This window comes from Crinia signifera, chromosome 2 (assembly GCF_055691185.1).
Source record: "Crinia signifera chromosome 2, ASM5569118v1, whole genome shotgun sequence".
In the NCBI taxonomy this organism is placed as follows: Eukaryota; Metazoa; Chordata; class Amphibia; order Anura; family Myobatrachidae; genus Crinia; species Crinia signifera.
This window is the reverse complement of record NC_139218.1, coordinates 77,135,065-77,155,816: the sequence shown is the minus strand read 5'-3', so window position 1 is coordinate 77,155,816 and position 20,752 is coordinate 77,135,065.

Genomic DNA, 20,752 nt, shown 5'->3' with positions numbered 1-20,752 from the left:
GAGTGCCAAAAATTAGGCACATACTGTATACATTGCACACTTTCAGTTATCAGAAACATATTGAATTGGTATGAACTCCAAACTCAGAGAGACAGCTCTAACTGGTATGCACAGGCAAATCTAAGGGGTGGTCCTAGGGAGCACCGGACCACCCATTAGACCACTGGCCCTCCCGACCATTAAGCAATTTAAAGCAATGAAAGCCGGGCAGAGAGCTTTTATTGGCTCATGGTCCAGCGGGAGATTTGAAAATAGCAGCTGACCACCGCTCTCTCTGCCCAGCTGTTATTTCTATAAAGTGTGTGTGGCCGGCTGCTGTCCATCTCACTCCCCCTTGGCAACGAGCAATTTCCTCCCCCTTGGCAATGAGCAATTTCCTCCCCCTTGGCAATGAGCAATTCCCTCCCCCTTTTTAATGAGCAATTTCACTCCCCCTTGGCAATGAGCATTTAACTCCCCCTTGGCAATGAGCATTTAACTCACCCTTGGCAACGAGCATGTATTTCCCCTTGGCAATGAGCATGAAGCCCCCTTGGCATCAAGTGTGATGCCCCTGGCATCAAGAAATAAGCATGTATGTAAGTGCCACTTATGTATAAATAAGTAATGGGCATCAAGGTGTGATGTATAATGTGTGATGGGAATCATGGTGTGTGGCATAATGTGTAACGGGCATCACTGTGTGTTGCACATTGGGTAATGGGCATCACGGTGTGTAGCACAATGTATAATGGGCATTACGGTGGAAATTACGGAGTGTGGCACAATGTGTAATGTGTAATGTGTCCATTGGGCTCTAGCTGGTGCAGTGTATCTCAGGGGCATTACTGTGTGGTGTAATATGAACTGGTTCTATTATGTGGTCACGCCTTAAATTTTTGATGCAGGCTTCCGCATGGTCTCTATTATTGCATATCAGTTTATACTCCACCCACATTGTAGCTCCACCCACAATGGGGGGCGCTAAAATCTATGTTTGCTTACCAAAAAAATTAGGCTTGGGTCGGCCACGAGCCCACTGCTCTCTCTGCCTGGCTGTCAAGGCTTTACATTGTATGCTGCTCAGACTGGCAGCTGTCTTACTGGAGCTGCAGCATTTCACTCCCCCTTGGCAACAAGCAATTCACTCCCTCTTCACATTAGTGGAAGCCATTCACACTCTTGGTGCCCTTTTCAGTAACAACAATGCACCCACCGGAAAGTTCAGAAAAGTGGTTGATTTTCTATCCCTGAATGCTGCATGCATGCAGTAGTTTGGCCATCCACCATAAAGACAAGTCATGGCCCCCTGCAACTTCTTTCTGTTTCCACAAATAGATTGCAAGAAACGTGTGGTTCCCTTTGAGTCACCGGAAGCTGCAGTGGAGACCTTTATCCAGCACACAGAAAACTACCTGCTGAGGACTGGTCCAGCTGCTGCACTAAGTGGTTTGGAGCACATGTAAATCTGTCATCTGGCCAGAGCCAGCCCTAGGCATAGGCAAACTAGGCAAATGCCTAGGGCGTTTGGAATGCCTATGGGGCACCAGCAGCTTCTGCTGATTAAAATGATATGCAGCATGCCTATATTCTGTGTGTGAGTGAGCCTGTATCTGCATATGAAATAGTGTATTCATGGAAATCACTGTAACATAGCATTCCATATGCAGGTACAGCCACAGTCGCACACAGAATATAGCCATGCCACATATCATTTTAATCATCGTAAGCTCCTTGTGTGTTCTGGTCACATAACAATGCAAAGCAGATGAATTTTCATCAAAAAAGGCACCCAACGTTAGCAGAACTGGCCAGGAGCTGCATGGCCTATTGAGGCAAGATATATGAGGAAACATCTGTATCCAAGCAGAGGCAGAGGTCACAGTGTTAGCGGCTGTGCGAGTGCTGTCTGCGGGTGGGTTGGTTGTGCAATAGAGTTCGGCATATGTGCAAGGGGCAATATGTGTGTCATGTATAAATGCATTAATAATGTGCGACATATGTGTAAAAGGCATTATGTGTGTCATGTGTATAAGGGCATTAATAATTTGCGACATATGTGTAACAGGCATTATGTGTGTCATGTGTATAAGGGCATTAATAATGTGCAACATATGTGCAAAGGGCATTATGTGTGTCATGTGTATAAGGGTATTAATAATGTGCAACATATGTGTAAGGGGCATTATGTGTGTCATTATGTGTATGAAGGGCATTAATAAAGGTTGGCATAATGTGTAAGGGGCATTATGTTTATAAGGACATTAATAATGTGTGTCATGTGTAAGGTGCATTACTGTGTTGTATTATCAGGGGTGCTGAGAGAAAGGGGTAGAGGGTAAAAACTACACAGGCCAAAGTCTGATGGAAGGGCCAAGTGGGGACTCCGGGCCCCAGGGGCAGATTGGCCCACGGGAAACCAGGCCATTTCCCGGTGGGCCCGCCAAAAACGCCAAAAAAAATGGGCCGGCCGCGCTCCCCCTGGACTTTCTTGGCACTTTTCCCACATCCAAAATGCCACAGGAGGGCTGCTACGCATGCGCGATATGGGCTGCTGCACGAGTTCTCCCGGGCTTGATTGCAGTCCCAATCCGCCCCTGCCGGGCCCCCTCCCCTTAAGTGACAGCTGCAGCTCTTCTCCTCTGCCCAGCACACACTGCTTTGTGCTGGGTTGCAGTGTGGCCATGGAGGTACTTAAAATACAATATTTTCTCAGGATATTTTTCTAAGGGTATAATGTGAGGAAACAGCACACCGAATGTGTGCACTGTTTCTATTTTTCTATTTAAAATATTGCGGGTAGGAGCATGACTGCTATGATGAGGGTTGATGGTGCTGGGAAAGGGGAGCGGGGTCAAAGGAACTAGTGGCGGTGCTAAGGGACACCAGCCAAAATCTTGCCTAGGGCGTCATTTAGGCTAGGGCCGGCTCTGGGTAGAGTCTGCTGCTTCCAGCAACCCTTACAATCGTGAATAACACACACTAGCATAATATGTTCACAAGATCCCCTTGAAGCTATGGGAGAAATTTACTAAGATGTGTATTCTACTTCACATGTGATGTTACTATGGGAAACCAATCAGATCCTATCTACTACCTTCTAGAGGGTACTAAATAAATAAGAAGTAGATTCTGTTTGGTTGCCCATAGCAACATTATATGTGAAGTAGAATACACATCTTAGTAAATTTCCCCCCTTATGTGCCCGATTCTCTCCATGGCCCTTACTGTGTACAGTTTGTATATTCTCCCCGTATTTGTGTGAGATTCCTCAGGGTAACACAGCTTATAAGCAGCTATTGGGCTACTCACCATGCAACGGATGCAGACAGGTATTTTGTGATAGGCTGCAGTAGTTGTCTTTGCAATAAATGTTCATTTCTATACAGTACATTCAATTTATTGTAATCATAATACACTGTTGTGGTGTCCCCCCAATTTATATTCTAACAAAAATACTGCTGTTCCTGTGAGGAATATGTTTTAGGATCCGCACCTACTAGCATGTATATATGATCACAGAGATCATCAAAGAAGGAGCAGAGATGGCAGCAGCAATGACAGATAAAATCATTGGGCCCAGCAGCAGAACTGAGATGGCTTCAGTAGATGCCCCAAACCACCCTGTTCTTTTTGTGGTGACTCTTTAGCACTAATATGTCACTTCCCACTGATTCCCCAAATGTGTTACTGTGTAATATTAGTGGGAAGATGATGTGGGTTATGGGGCAGAGAGACCAGCTGCCATTTCCAACTGCCGCCCGCATGCCACATGCCAGGTATAAAACCTCAGTGCACTGGCCTCTCACTGGCATTTCTTGAGCAGAGGCAGAGGTGAGTGCAAGAAAAAAAGACCCCCCTAGAGAGAACCAGTTTTACAGCTGTTACTCCAGGTATTATCAGTGATCAGAGAGATCAGCGCACATTAACATCTGTGTTTTCTTTCTTTTTTTTCTTTTTTTTGTGCACCTTTGGTGCAATTTACCAACAACTATGAGCCGGAGGGAATTGGCCCAGTTAACTGGAACTGGGCCATATCCGAACACCTCCTGGCTACGGTCAGGGCGCCGCAGACCATCTTCTGGTGTACCATCTGCAGCAGCCCCAACATCAGGAGGACCACCAGCAGCAGCAGTACCGTCCTCAGGAGCACCAGCAGTGGCAGGAGCACGAAGACCAGCAGTCATCCTTGCCCGCCTTCCATCCTACAGGAGATGCACCTTTACAGAAGGAGGCACTGTAGAGTCCTGCACCATCTGCATCTCCCAGTTTCGGATTGGAGAGGAAGTGGCGGTCACAACCTGCAGGCATGTTTTCCACATCTCATGCCTGACACAGTGGCTGGACATTAACACCATCTGCCCCCTGTGCCGCTCCCGATGCCTGAGCAGACTTTTCCTGCGTCATCTTTAGAGGAAATCCGAGGACGTAAGTACTGTTACAGCTGGTCGTGTCCTTGTTGTCTTGTCTCCCCCTGTCTACCCTACTCGGGGATTAGCTACTTGCTGCTGTTGTCAGCAGAAGTCTTGAGGGATTTTACCTTTTTTACCTGAACTGACGGACTTAATTTGGCTCATTTAAATTTGGCTAATTGGCAACAATTCAAATTCCTCAGTCCCTCAGCAGGGTTTTGGGTTCACCTCTTGCCGAGTTTTACTTGTGTTATCCTTTCTCTCCCCCAACCCTCTTTCCCCTCATGTGTCTTTATATTGCTTCTGATTGGCCCTGAAGCTTGTCTTAATTCGGCTAATTGGCATTCAATTAAACAAATAATTTTTTTTTTTGGCAGATCATCAATTTTATTAAGATTTCATTCTTTGGGAGCTAATCAAGAAGCAGTGAAAGAGGGGAGAAGTGTGATTGGTTGCCATGGGTAACATCTCCACTGGTCCACCCCTCCACTCTTCTCACTGATTCCCGAATAGGCCCCTTTGACACCAAAATTTAGTTAATTTAACATATCTGAATATTCTTAATGTGTTTCAAATAAATTCCATCTTTTATTCTGCCAAATTCATGTCTCCGAGTCTTTATTTATATTATGGTTACTTACGAGTGTGTGATTATATGGTATATACTGTACATGGGACACCCCTCAGATGGTAGAGGGCTTATGGATCTTCATGCTTTACCAGTATACAGTTCTTTAATTGATTTACTAATAAATATATATATATATATACATATAAACAAATAGGTGACCATTGCTGATACCAAATTACTCTGAATCTTTTAATATAATTTATTAATGTTATTTTAGTGTTTAGTGTAAACAGTGATACGTTGATATTATTGTGTGGTTGGTTCAGGGGACATCAGATTACCAAATTAGCCTAACACATTTTTTTTTTAATAATCACAGAGGACATGAAGCAGCCACATCTTGATCATTGTTCACCCTGAACATGTCTTTTCAGACAAATGCATAACATTTTTGCTGTAGATCCCTTGTCCCGCTTCCACTCCTACGTAGCCACAAGAGGATGTGTATCAGTTTTGCACACACAGCCCACAGATCCGGAAGCGGAACAAGGGATCTACAGCAAAAAGATAGACAGTCATTAGGTCGATACCATTAGTTTTTGTAAACGTTTCTTAAAACGGGTCTAAAGCTACTTAAACCCCTTTCACATTGCATGTTGTAACTGGTATATTACCATTTCAATACCGTTTTTGTACGGTACTTGTTTCCTAGCACAGCGCCTATTGCATCGCAGACCATAAGGCATGTGATGGTATGCGTTGCGATGCGATATTACGCATTGTATGGCATATACAATGGTATGCGATTTAAAATTGTATAAGTACCCTAATGGGTGTTTTCAATGTTAAATGTGGCCCCTATATGTTAAAAACACCCCCAACGGCACCCCCAACCCGAAGCATGGCGAGCGCAGTGAGCCCGCGAGGGGCGGCGGTACGCGTCCTCCGACCTTTTCATACCCCCACTATCCACGTCGGCGTGGAGTTGATTTTATATAGTGTGGCGAGCGCAGCGAGCCACCGAGCCCGAAGCATGGCGAGGGGACGCGGAATACATGTAAATGCGTCCCCGCGCTCGCCATGCTTCGGGCTCTATATAACATCAACTCCATGCTGATGTGGATAGTGGGGGTATGAAAAGGTCGGAGGACGCGTACCGCAGCCCCTTGCGGGCTCGCTGCGCTCGCCACGCTTCCGGTTGGTGTTCATAGTGGGGGTGGCGTGGGGGTGCATTTAACATTGTAAGCCCCCATTAGGGTGCTTATACAATTAAAAATCATATAGGGGCTTATACAAATTTTAATCGCATCGCATCGGGTGTATGGCATGTACCTTTTGTACCATTCACATTCAACCCATTTCACCCATAGAAAACAGTGGATGTCATTTTAAATGGACATTTCTGGGACACAGGCTCACATATGAGGTTTTTACAGCATAAAAAGGACGGGGTGGGTAAAAATAAAAATAAATTAAGGTAAAATAATTAAGTAGAAATAAATAAATAAGGTAAAAATAGTCTCCTCTCTGCACAGAGGATACGGTCAATGGGTCTTATGGGACATAAGATGGTCGACAGTCATTAGGTCGACACTATTGGGTTGACATGCTGGAAGGTCGACAGGTGTCTAGGTCAACATGGCAGAAGGTCGTCATGAGTCTAGGTCGACAGGGGACAAGGTCGACAGCTGTCTAGGTTGACACATGCATTAGGTCGACATGGGTTAGGTCTACATGGGGTTTTTCACTGTTTTTTGAGCTGACATGGGGCCGACAGGCAGTATTTAATGCCCTACCATCCACCAGGGCATGGTGGGAGAATAAAAAACACTGTGCCCAAAGCATGGCGAGCGCAGCGAACCATTTGAGGGGACGCGGTGCACTTAATACAGTGTCCATGTCGACTGTGTCGACATTCGGGTATAAAAAAAAACGGTACTTGTTTCCTAGAACGGCCACAATCGTGAGTGATCGTGGCTCTTAATTAAGGGACACGATCCTCACGATGTGGCCGATTTTTTACACTTTTTTCACTTTGATTGACAGAAATCGGGTCAATCGGTCGGTCGCGACCAATTAAAATCGGCCGCGATGCGACCGACCGATTGACCCGATTTTTCCATAGACTTCAATGTTAAAAAATCTTTTAACATTGAAATCGGGAGGATCTTGTCGGTCTTGTGCCATTATAATGGCACAAGATGAGATGGACTTGATTAAGTCCATCTCACATAGGGAAAAATGTTAAAAAAGGTGAAATGGGCCAATATGACCCATTTCACATTTTTTATGTGCCCGCCATGACCCCACGATAGACGTCAACCCGAAGCGTGGCGAGCGCAGCGAGCCCGCGAGGGGCGGCGGTGCGCGTCCTCCGACCTTTTCATTCCCCTACTATCCACTAGGGCGTGGAGTGAGAATAGAATAGTGTGGCGAGCGCAGCGAGCCACCGAGCCCGAAGCGTGGCGAGCGCAGCGAGCCCCGCGAGGGGACGCGTATACCTGTGAAGTTAGACGCGTCCCCTCGCGGGGCTCGCTGCGCTCGACACGCTTCGGGCTCGGTGGCTCGCTGCGCTCGCCACACTATTCTATTCTCACTCCACGCCCTAGTGGATAGTAGGGGAATGAAAAGGTCGGAGGACGCGCACCGCCGCCCCTCGCGGGCTCGCTGCGCTCGCCACGCTTCGGGTTGACGTCTATCGTGGGGTCTAGCCCACTTAGTAACATTTGTGGGGGCAATTGAAAATAATCAGGTGAAAAAAAAAAAAAAATCGGGTGAAAAATCGGTCGATCGGATCGGTCGCATCGTATGCGACCAAATCGCATGCGATGCGATCGATCCGATTTTTTATCTTACGACCACAACGATCTAAATCGTTGTGGCCGTTCTAGGAAACAAGTACCAAAAAAACATTGAAAAACCCCATGTCGTCCTTACCCACTTCGACCTAGACACCTGTCGACCTTGTCCCCTGTCGACCTAGACTCATGTCGACCTTCTGCCATGTTGACCTAGACACCTGTCGACCTTCCAGCATGTCGACCCAACAGTGTCGACCTAAGGATTGTTGACCAAATGATCCCAACACCTGCACAGTATGCATTGGGTTAAAAAGTCTCCTCTCTGCCAGTTCCGGTGCAAGGCACCGGAGCGCCCCAGGCGAGTCGGGCTGGGGGCGCCCCGGTGCCGGGGGGGGGTACCTGTCGTTCGGCGCTGTCTATTTAAATCTGGCGGCGGAGGCAGCGGGGGTCCCTGCAGTCCATTAGAAATCACGAGCGCTATCCGCCGGGCTATGCGGAAGCGCTTCTAGTGTGAAAAGCACGCTGATTGGCTGAGATCAGCGTGCGCCGTGCTGCCAGAGTTTTCACACTAGAAGCGCTTCCGCATAGCCCGGCGGATAGCGCTCGTGATTTTTAATGGACTGCAGGGACCCCCGCTGCCTCCGCCGCCAGATTTAAATAGACAGCGCCGTAGGACAGGTACCCGGGTGGCACAAAATGCCGCCCTCCAGTGGCCGGCGCCCTAGGCAAATGCCTAGATTTGCCTAGTGGTGGCGCTGGCCCTGCTCTCTGCTCTTTACTTCCTGCCTGTGCCTGGTGAGATCACAAGGGAGATAGCCTATCACCCTCTGTGACCTGCTCATGACTTGTAAATACCGTTTCAGAGCCATTCACACTACAAATGAATTGGCTCTGAAACGGGTAAGACACTGCTTTTAACCCGTTTTGAATTACTGGTATTTTAAAACCAGTAAATTCTCTCTGGACCTTTCACATTACAGCTAGAAACATTTTAAACCCATTTTAGCTGTAATGTGAAAGGGGTATAAGCTGATGTAAGACGGATCCATCGTACCAAGTATAGGGCCTGTCCAAATGTGCGCTAATAGAGATGACAAGTGCATGTGTGGGGGCATCACCACTGCGTTAATGCTGGTCACTCAATAAAGGGAGAGGACAGCATCTATATTACAGCACACAATACAGCCAAATGTAATAGGGTATGACTTTTTTTAGACAAATTCAGAATTCGCTTATGATTTTTGGCAATTTTTTTAATAATGGAAGTATGTGGATTTCTATTAAAATTATATATATATATATATATATATATATATAACACACAATCCCAATATTCCAACACGCGCTATGCTCAGATATATGACACAAAGTAGAAATGTTAGTAATGACTTGACTTATGGCAGCCTTTCCACTGAATTCCCTGAGGGAAGGGAATAAAACAACCAAGATACTACACAATAGTGGAGTGGCGCCTTTCACACAAATGTAAGATAGTCCTGATATAATATCCAAATTTCAGATCCAAAGAAGCAAGATATAAAAATAGGCATGGGGTCCTCCCCCCACATTGCATAATGTGTGAAAATAGAAATGCAATTGTAAAACTTATGACTTATGGCCAATCCGGCCATGTAGTGTCTGCCTGGTGATCTTCATGCTGCCATGATAATGGGCCTATTCTTATGTTGAGGCCTGGAGCTGCAGCTCCATCTGCCCCATTGTTAATCTGGGTGTGGTTTAGCACACGACAGTCAGGATTCCGACAGTCATTAGCCGATGTCGGAATCCCGACTGCCCGGACTCAGACAGCGAGGGGAGCGCAACAAAGCCCCTTGTGAGCTCACCACCTATTTTATTCTTCCTCTATGGGGGTCGTGGACCCCCACGAGGGAGAATAGCCGGTGGCCGCCGGGATCCCGAGTGTCGGGGTTTTAACAGTCGGGATTCCAACGTCGGTGTAATGACTGTCGGAATTCCGACTGTCTGTCAGTCATCCAGCACCCATCAATCTGGCCCTGCATATGTTCCATATAGACTGGAAGCTTTTCTTATTCATGTATTTGCAGGATAACTTGTATTTCCTTATGATCGCTCTACAACTCTATTTAATAGACAACCATCTAGTCAGTTATCTATACTTGAGAGCACGGAACGGAGCTTATGTGTAACGCAGAGTGTATAGATACCACTCTCAGAGAGATTGGCCTGTGATTGGTTCTGGATGCTGCACAAGCATTTCCTATAGGACTCCAGGCAATTGGAGATAAATTGGAGTATCTCAGCTTGAATGGCTGATACACTATAATGCCAGGCTATCTTGGTGATCATGCTGAGCTTTAGGTGCACTTAGTTATTGTAAATCATAAACCATCTCTGATTAAAAAATGGTGACACATTAGCTCTTTGCATTGCAAAACGAAACTATTTCAAGGGAATAGGTGTTTTATTTGTAAGATGCCTGATCAGTTATTTGCAAAGAGCCATTTAAACAGCCAGAATGTGGCCAATTTTGTCAGAGGGAATGTTATTTTAGCAACATGAGTAGGCCTTAAAAATGATTTTTAAATAAACACGTAACCTTTACAGGATTCCCATTGATATACTGCATTAAATTTACACATGTTTAAAGCACAGCTTGATCATTTGCATACTAACTATGGAGACTGTGGAAGAACTGCTGCATGCACTGTGTTGTACATTAATATTAATAATAATATTGTAACATAGTAATCCAAGCAAATCCTTATTCAGTCTTGGTGAGCCATGTCTGAGGTCTCCTCCAGGGCCAAAACTAAAAACGCCACAACAACTCTGGCAAAAGGGAGAACATACAAACTCCCCACAAAGTATGCTGAGGGTAGTAGGGACAGTGTTAGGGGGGAGCAGTACTGTAAGCACAGTAAGGCAATAAGGGGGACACAGTAAGGCAATAAAGCAAGCTGTGGACAGCAAAGGGAGGGACCCAGAGCGAACCAGGGGCAGACACAGCAGTCAGCTAGCTGGTAGCAGCATTAATAAAATATATATATATTTATTATTTATAAGAGAGCAGGGGTAATGTGTATTGGGGGATGCAGCAGTTACTGTATTGATAGAAACTGGGGTTTATTGGCAATGGCGACATGGGGAGGGGGAAAGGAGACCCCCCCCCCCCCCCCCCTAGTTACAGCCCTGGTCTCCTTTATACTATACTTACTGTCACTTTAAGAAGAAGCCTGGAGACCAGAAGCAGGTGGGCAGTGATGGAGATTGGGTCAGACTAGTTGCATCATCAGCCCCTAATTGTGCAAATTTGATTAAGGGGTGATGCTAACATTACACAATTAGAATAGAATTCCATCCCTAGGCCCTGCCCCTCCCAGCGGAACCACGGATTCATGGCATACAGTATATCTCCCTAGTTTGCGCGCTTCACTAGGAAAACAGCAAATGACTGCACGGTGGGGATGGCTGTTGGTGGATTAATCATTGATGCAGTGGCGTAACTTCATCCCAGTTGCCCGAAGGCAAGATAAATATTGGTGCCCCCCAAATAGCTCAACCAGTAAGGTGTCTGTCTCCAGTAAGATACTAGATCATGGGTTCTGATACAGGGTGTGATACTTTCAAAAATGATGTAAGGAGGGGGAGTCAGCCACAGAAGTGATATCAACAGCTCTCAATTAACTGATTCAAACTTGCAGGGGAAGAGAGGTGCCCCCTTGGTAGCAGGAGCCCGGCGGCAGATAACTCCATTGCCTCCCAGAGTTACACCTCTGCATTGATGTTCACCATTGATGCTACTATCAGTGGCTAACGTTGATGGTATAACACCATTCACAGGGAACAAGCGCAATGTTTTCAATCAGTGCTGGTCAGCCCTGCTCTATTAGGAAATGAGTTGTGGGCCAAACCGAGTCTGGAGGCGGGGCTTCACGGTAGTGTTGGGGAATTCAGTACAATGAGTAAATTCTGCATTCACAGGAACCATAATATTTGCAGGTACTGCACCATGGTGAGGTAACCTCCCTACCCACACCCACAAATATACCCATAAATGAGGGCCTTCAAGTCAATTCAATGTTTTAAATCTAATTATCTCTGCACAAGTAACATCTGCCCCACCTGCAGTGCACATGGTTTTGTCCATCTAAGAAATATTTTGTCAGAAAGATTGAACTAGAATAAGGGCCTCAGTTCCTGCTGGAGCCTGCTGAAAAATAGCCCTGGACATACATATACATTGGGTCAACCACTAAAGGTCGACACAGCTTAGGTCGACACATGGAATAGATCGACATGCTCAAGGTCGACAGGGTTGGAAGGTCAACACAAGCATTAAGTCGACAGTGTCTAGGTAGACATGGGTTTTTTACTTTTTTTGTCCCGGATGTCGACATACTCGACATGGACACCGTATGAGTGCACCGTGTCCCCTCACATGGCTCGCTGTCCTTGCCATAGTTTAGGCACGGTGCCTCGTTATGCTCTGCACACTAAGCTGTGTTCACCTTTAGTAGACAACCCAATGCATACCTCCCAACAGTCCCGATTTTATCGGGACAGTCCCGATTTTATCGGGACAGTCCCGATTGTCAGGGCCTGTCTCGATGTCCCACCCGCGGGCGGCAGTGTCCCGCGGTGTGGGGGGGCTGTTGGGAGTCCCCCCTGTCAGCTGCTAAGCAGCGGGGAATAAACGCTGTGCGCATGCGCACAGCGTCTATTCCCGCAGCCAGGGGACTGGGGGCATGGCTAGAGGCTCACAGAGCCTCTGGGTCATGCCCCCATAGCGGCAAAATGGGGGCATGGCCTCGCGGAAGAGCCGCGAGTGTAGGCCACGCCCCAAATTAGGCCACGCCCCCCGGAAATTTCGACGCGTCTCCGGCGCGCAGGAGCATCGTCCCGACTGCAGGGCTTCAAAAGTTGGGAGGTATGCCAATGTATGGTCGAACCAATAACCCATACCCCCTATTCATATGCATTTCACTAGTCTTTAAATTGTATGAGAACAGAAAACTGACTTACTCCGTCCCCTGTCCTACAAAGGTCTCTCACTTTTGGATATAAGGAAGTTGGTTGCCGGGCAACCAGACAGAATCATTGCCATGTGAATTAGTGAGGCTCTGTCCTCACTACTACAGCCACCATGATCTGGCAAATACTTGTGATGTTCACTTTGTAAATATAATAATTTTTGTGCATACAGAAACCTATTGCACACGTAGAGACAGAAATAGAGATATTGCCTTTGACCTAGTTAAAGATATTTGCACATGGAAAAAGAAAGGTAAGGTACAGATTGTTGCAGGGGCATAACTCCTGAAGTCAAGTTGGAATTTGATGCCTTCGCTTTAAAAAAAAAGGGGATCAAATATGGTGTGTGTGTGTGTGTATGTGTGTGTATGTGTGTGTGTATGTGTGTGTGTGTGTATGTACTTTTTTCTTTGTTCGGTTCCCCTATATGTAACTATGATGTATTTGCACAACCTGATAAAAAGGCCTTAATGCCTTGAAATGTTGTTGGAATGCTAGATTTAATTTAGTGAAACTATATATTATATATATATATATATATATATATAATCTATATATATGTCTATTGTCTACGAGTCTCAAAAAAGAGTGAAACTACTTCTCTGCAAACACAAAGCAGACTAGCAGCAGACTAGCTTTCAAAGCTTTTGGTTCGAGCGGGATCGGCGGGATCCCGGGATTTGGCCCCAAAATGTTGTGGGAACCTGGGATTTCGGGATTAGACTGCGCATGCGCAGTCTAATGCCGTGCAGCCTATGAGCACCCGCTCAGAAGCTGCCCAGCTGTTCCCGACAATGGCGTGCGGCCTGCGCAGCGTGATCTCTGACCATCACGCTGCGCAGGCCGCAGCGTCCTGCAACAGATAACCGCTGCCACCCCTCCTAGCCTCCCCTCCTGCCCAGCTAGTGCTGCTGCTACCTGTCCGCCCTGCTCCCGCCCGCCTATGTAAGTAATTCTGCGGGGCGGCACCAGGCAGCTCCCGCAGCGCTGCTCTGCCACGCACCCGCCCGCCTATGTAGGGGTGGACAGGGCATGTTTTTCTTTTAGGGGTGCCAATCCCAGGATCCAGAGAATCCCGGGATTGAACATTTTTCAATCCCGATATCCGGGATTGAAAAAATGCCCCGGAATTGGCATCCCTAGTCCCATCTCACAGTCCATCAGCAGCTGCAGTGCACCATCACTTACAACTAGCAATAGTGTGTGCACCACAGAGATCCATTGGAAGATCAGTGGCCACACTGGAATCCTGTTGTGAACCACACAGATGCTACCATACTTGTAGTTAGTTACCTCTTCAGGGCTAAGTGCTTGGAGGCAGATGTTTCCATTGCCTCTGGGAGTTACAATCCTGGGTTGTTGCCTTTAAAATAGATGCAATAAGAGGATCTCTGTATATGATTGGTCAGGGATGGGGAACTAGCCCGCAAAAGGTATTAGCAATTACTGCTATTTGCAGGCAACATGTGGTCTAACGCTGCTGGAAATGGATACAGTTGGTTGTTAGCAAGTAGTTTGTGCACACTTTAATGAAATGTCAGTCTTCGGAAAACTCGCCTTGTGCAAATCTGCAAATAAATTTTCGAAAATAACACCAATCGCCAAACAGCTGCAAATCCGTTTACCACTCACCCACCATCTAATGATATTCCCAGTCTGTGCAAGTCTGTGTAACTCTGACCATTCCACAAATCAGCGACAGAGACCGGCTGATCGAAGCCAGAGCTGACATCATAGAAAAAGTAATCGCTTAGTTTTGTCGCTGTTTGCCTCACACATGCACGCTACGATCTGTACGCATGTGCAGTCATTTGATAATCGATCGGCTTGCAGATTCACACAACAGCTATCCACTCTGACTAACCCCCATTGTCAGCAGTGCTAGTCAGGGCCGGTGCAAGGCACCGGAACGCTCCAGGCGAGTCGGGGTGGGGGCGCCCCGGTGCCGGGGGGGTGGGGGTGGTGGTACCTGTGTAAAAAACTTGCGGCGTCCCTGCAGTGCTGTAGCGGGCGTGGGGGTACCTGCGGCGCTGTCATTGTGTACAAAGCTGGCGACGGCCGGCGGGGTCCCTGCAGTGAATAGAAAATAACTAGCGCTTCCCGCGCCGCCGCGCGCATAGCGCTAGTTATTTTCTATTCACTGCAGGGACCCCGCCAGCTTTGTACACAATGACAGCGCCGCAGGTTCCCCCACGGCACGGACATCCCTGCCCGCTACAGCACTGCAGGGACGCCGGGGACGCAAGTTTTTTACACAGTTCTTTACACAGGGTGCCCTGGTGCTAGTGGATATATATTGCATTACTTGTAACTATAATTAATGGATAACAGTAGAAAATGAAAAAAATGTTTTAGATTGGATAAAAGGTTATTTTGAATTGAAAACAGGGAACATTAAGTGTATAAATTAGATTGTTTATTTTGTTATCTGGTTTATAATTTTCCTATATGAAATCATATACATTTGATTAGGTATATTTGTGGGTGTATTAGGTAAGCTCTTGATTTAAGTATACCTCCAACTGTCCTGATTTTCATGGGATAGCTCCATTTTTTTGGGACTGTCCTGTTTTTCCACCTGTATATATATATATATATATATATATATATATATATATATATATATATATATATATATACACAGGTATATAGTACTATTTTTATGGAAGAGCTCCGAGTCTGGGGGTGAGCAAATTAAATAAAACAGAGGACTTAAAAATAAAACTTATCTCATGGAAAAGTCATTTTGGCCCACAACAGGTTCAGGAACTCAATTCCTGATGATGTCATTTTTAATTTGAGGTTCAGTAACTGAGTTCTGCTGATTCCTGCTGGAAAATAGCACTGTATATATAGATATACAGTAGCAAATGTCATGTTTTTACCTGGACCCAGTGGCGGCACTTACCTCGTCAGAGGAGAGGGGCTGTAGAGATGCCCCCTCCAGTGCCGCCGCTGCTGTAGCCCGCAGGTCCCTGATGCCGCCACCTCCATCTTCTTGTTCCGATCAACGTATATCTTCGGTACTGCGCATGGGGCTGTTTTGGGAGCAGACCCATACAGTTGTATTGACGGTCCTGGGTCCGGAGCATGCATAATATAGTTTGCAGGATTGCGCATGCGCAGAACCTATTTTTAGGGTCTGCCCTGCCTTGAGTGACTGGCAGGTCGGACACAATGGCCGGGGGGGGGGGGGGGATCGGGCTGCAGCCCATAGGTAAAAACCGCCACTGCCTGGACCCAGTGTACATTAACACTTAGATGCAAATCGCATCCATCTCTGAATCAGGCCCATAAGAACAAAGTAACATTGTCAACATTCTGTTCCAGCATCTGCTTGGAAAACAAGTTAAAATGTTCCCACATGTGTATTGATGGCAATTTTGTATCACATTATTATACCATACTGGTCTAAACTGATACATTTTAATTCATTTTTAAATCATATAAGATCAACTGGAACTAGATATAAAGGTGCACATACACGATGCGACGGCAGTACGATGAGAAGCGCGCTCCCATCGCACAACTCAGAAAATACATGCTGCACATACTTTTTGTACTTGATCTCATCTCATTGCATTGCAATACCTATGCGATGCAATCTAGTCCGAATTGTATACAATAATTGTACCGTGTATGGGCACCTTAAATTGACCAAACTGTACATTCTAAAGTGTATTTTTGTGAGCAAATTCAGAGAGGCTTGACTGCTGTACAAGGCTTGTAGAAACAAAACACAACTATATACTAAAAGCATAAAAAAACTAAACTCCTCTTCATTTTTAATAATAATACATTTTTAATAGGCATGTGCAGATCTGGATTTACCTGGATCTGAAAATGGGATCTTATTGACTATCCGGCTGTCACATGTTTTGGAGCCAAAACATGTGACAGCAAATACCCAATAAGATCCCATTTTGAGATATGGGTAAATCTGGATCTGCACATGCCTAATTTTTTTATATCAATGATAATAATAATAACGAAAAATAATTCAACATCCAAAGATATATGTTATATTGGTTTTATTGGCATGTGTCATCTTTTCAGCAACTGGGGATATATAAAAGTAATATAAATAATTGTCATTTCAGCACATCTGTCCATTGCTAGCTGTTATCAGAGGAATGAACCAACTGAACACTTTGCTACTTAACCACATTACTATCGTAACATAAAAAAAACAAAAACAATCTGCTGTGACTTAGTGATACCATTGACATAATGTTACTTACAACCAACAAAAGATTCTATATGAATCATTTTTGTATTACATTTCTTTTTTTGACAGCTTAGAGCAGTTTTAGATTTCCAAATCTGGCAATTGAAGGGGTTTTCTGCATTATAGACCTGGGACTATAACCCTTTTCCAATGCTTCACTGATCCGACACATTTATACTGCACGAAGGTGCAGTGTCTTTTGGCCAATATTTAGAGAATGTCATCTCCAAAAGCCAGGAAAAGCAGCAGATTGGAACCCCACATCACGCTGGGTGCAAATCCAGCACTCAGGAAGCCGAGAGCGGAGCTGCCAAAGTGTGTGTGTCCCCTAAGCTTCCAACCGGTATGGGCTCTCAGCAAGGTATAAACAGGTCAGATATCCCAGTTAAGCAAATTACACTGCATCTTAACCTGGATCCTACCTGTGTCCAATCTAGGTTGGATTCCCAAGTAACTGGACTCTGGGGTTTTTTGGACTCTTGAGAAAAAAACATGGCTGATGCGTGTTCATATGCAGAAACCCAGATTTTCAAGGCAAGGAAAAAGGAGAATTAGTGAAACGATTACTTTCTTTTTAGTGTCATTCTGCTTCTTTTTGGGGGGCAGATGGACACTTTAGGAAGAGTTGTGTCTGAGTTAAGACCCCATACTGTACATTACTGTGACTTCTCTGAGTGGAGAAGTCGCACCCGATTCCCCTTAACCCTTTGCGTGCCAACATCTCTGTATGAGATGTGCAAAATATCTACTAAAAATACCAGCGTCGCTCACATTTGTTATATAAATTCAAATAAAAAATATTGTATTAACAACATTTTATTTTCTATATAAGGTAAATATAACAGGTCATTATGATGAATATAATATTTGCATGGCACTTTTCACACCTATAGTGACAAATTGGCACTCAAAGGTTTAAGCCACCTGGGACATTACCGGGTGGCAGGATCGCATGCAATATATCGCATGCGGTCCTTTTGCATGTGATACATTGCATGTGATTCCATTCCCCACTGCTGTGCAAGCAGGTCTCATCTCTGATCTGATGTGCATGGGACCATGCATCGAATAGGAGCTAGTGTCAAACTCAGCCCGTTTTCGACCACTTTTCACCCGATTTCTCGGCAAGTTTCCAAATCACACTAGTGTATGGCCTGCTTTAGTCAGCGTTGTCTCAGAGTTAGGCAGAGTTGTGTCGAGTTAGGCAGAATTGCTTATAAATGCTTATAAGTGGACATTAAACACTTCTTTCCTTTCCCCTTATACTCTTTGCAGGTGTCACTTCCCCCTCCTCTACCTCAATCATTACACATTCTGTCCCTCAGGCTGCACTTATTTGCATAGAAGAGGCGGCTGCACTTATTTGCATAGAAGAGGCAAGGGGAACAAGAAAGGCAGGGCACTGGAACCATTGACTGTATTATGGCCATCGCAAGTGGTGGTCTAGTTTACATAAGGGTACAGTGTATATGTAGATCACATGGAGAAATCTCTCTGTGACAGAATACTCTCTGGTAGGAGCGGACAATAACAAAAAATGGCAAGAGCACATTCAAGAGTCCAACAGGAAACAAACATTTATATGGTAAGAATGGAGAAAAATGCAAATATTAAGCAAATATATCACAACTTTTCTATTACTATGACTCAATAAATAAAAAAATAAATAAAAAAAAACGCACTTTCATAAGTTCAAAATACTATTCTAAACTAAGGCAATTCCAGAATTTTACTCCAGCGGGAGATATATGTCCTCTAATAGCAAGAAAGCCTCTGTAAACAGGACTGGCTGTGTCAAAATTTGGTACTAGAAAAGTTGTGAAATATTTGCTAAAAAAAATAATAAAATTTTCTCCATTATTACCATAAAAGAGTTTCCTTTCTGTTGGACTGTTTCTGACTTGCCGTTGCCAGGGGGAGGGGGGGGGGAGCGATGGCGGGGGAGGAATGGCCATGCTTCAGCTGCAGCATGACCATCGTTAAGGATGACCTCCCTTGTCTGAACATGCTGAATGAGAGAGGGGGGTCGTTAACAATGTGTGGGAGCGTTCATCTTTTGACAATATGGAGTGTATACAATAGAAAGCCCTTTCTGAGAGATATTGTTCTCAATATCGCCTAGTGTGTATGGGACTTCATCAAACATGGTCCACTGCTGGTTGCCTGTTTGCTTCTGAATTTGCTACTCGGTGGGCCAGAATAGGAAAGGCACTGAGGTGGGGATGGGGCTGTCTGTGATCTGAGGGGGCTGAAGTAACATACAGTTTACTTGTTTTCAGAATCTGATTATTGGATAAGAGATCTGAGGTGTCATCAGCCTGACCCCATGCAAGTTGCAACCCCAAGGTTTAAAGTGGTGCATGTATGTGAGTGATGGAGAGTCAAAGGGGTACATTTATAAGATGGGATTTCTAGTGAAGATGGGATGTTGCCCAGAGCAACCAATTCAAATCTATTATCTTCTAGAAGGTGGTAACATAGGCACCGAAACCGTGGGTGCTCCGGGGCCCGAGCACCCACGGAAATTGAGGAGAAACCACGGGCTACGGCAGCGGGGTCCCAGCAGCGGATATGCTGTCAGCCGTGGGGTCCCTTTGGCGGATGGGAACTAGTAGCGGTATTAATACCGCTACTAGTTCCCATCTTCCGCAGGGACCCTGCTGCTGCTTGGCTTCTTTCCAGAGTCCCTGGATAGTTAGAGACCATACCCTGGTGTTGCTCCAGACTTTCATGTGCCGGCCAGCGGTTGTTGAATGGCAAAAAATCATGAACTGATGCATTTCCCCGCTTACGTCTGTCAGTGGCTTTCTCAAAGATCAAGTAGAATCTGATTGGTTGCTATGGGCAACATCCCATTTTCAAAAGAACTCCCGTCTTAGTAAATTTACCCCAAAGAGCGTAGGAAGGGAAGATGTGTATGTCAAATGAGAGGGACGGCAGGAGGCAGAGACAGGGAGGTGTAGAAGCAAGGACAGAGGTATGGGGAGAGAGAGAGGGGAGAATCTGTCCAGAGAGCCTCAACCAGCTGCTAGGTGTATATCAGTGTGCTTATAAATAAGAATAAAGCAGGGTAGCAAACAGATCTTGGCTCATCAATGCTGCACCACCCCACTCGCAGCCCTGGTTCTTGCATACAATTAAGGTACATTTTAGCATGCTGTTTGTACATTAGAAGTTATTAGTACTAATGATGGCCACACATACAGTGATATTAATACTGTGTGGGACCTTAATACAAGCAATAAGCCAAACATTGTTTCAAACATCTGCCTTATAAATAAGCTACCATGTGGTCTTATAATCTGCCAACCAACAAGGTCAGCACAACCACTGTCAACTTTTTTTTATTTAGAAATCCTAATAAAATAAATCTGAAATATATAGTGTGTATGGAACCATTGATCATATATTCTGGAAAATTAGCTTATGATATCTTATTTCATGAACCTTCTCTGGTCTGAGACAGGGGTCGGGTATAGGGTTCTGACAGTCGGATCCTGGCAGTCATTAGCCCGACGTCAGGATCCCGACTGGCCGGACTCAGACAGCATGGCGAGTGCAAGAAAGCCCCTTGCAGGCACGGTGGTTCGCTACGCTTGCCACCTATTCTAATCTCCTCTATGGGGGTCATGGAACCCCAAGAGGGAGAATAGCTGGTGGCCATCGGGAACCCGTCTGTCAGTGTTTTAACAGTCGGGATCCCGATGTCGGGTGAATGACTGTCGGGATCACGACTGTCGGAACCCCA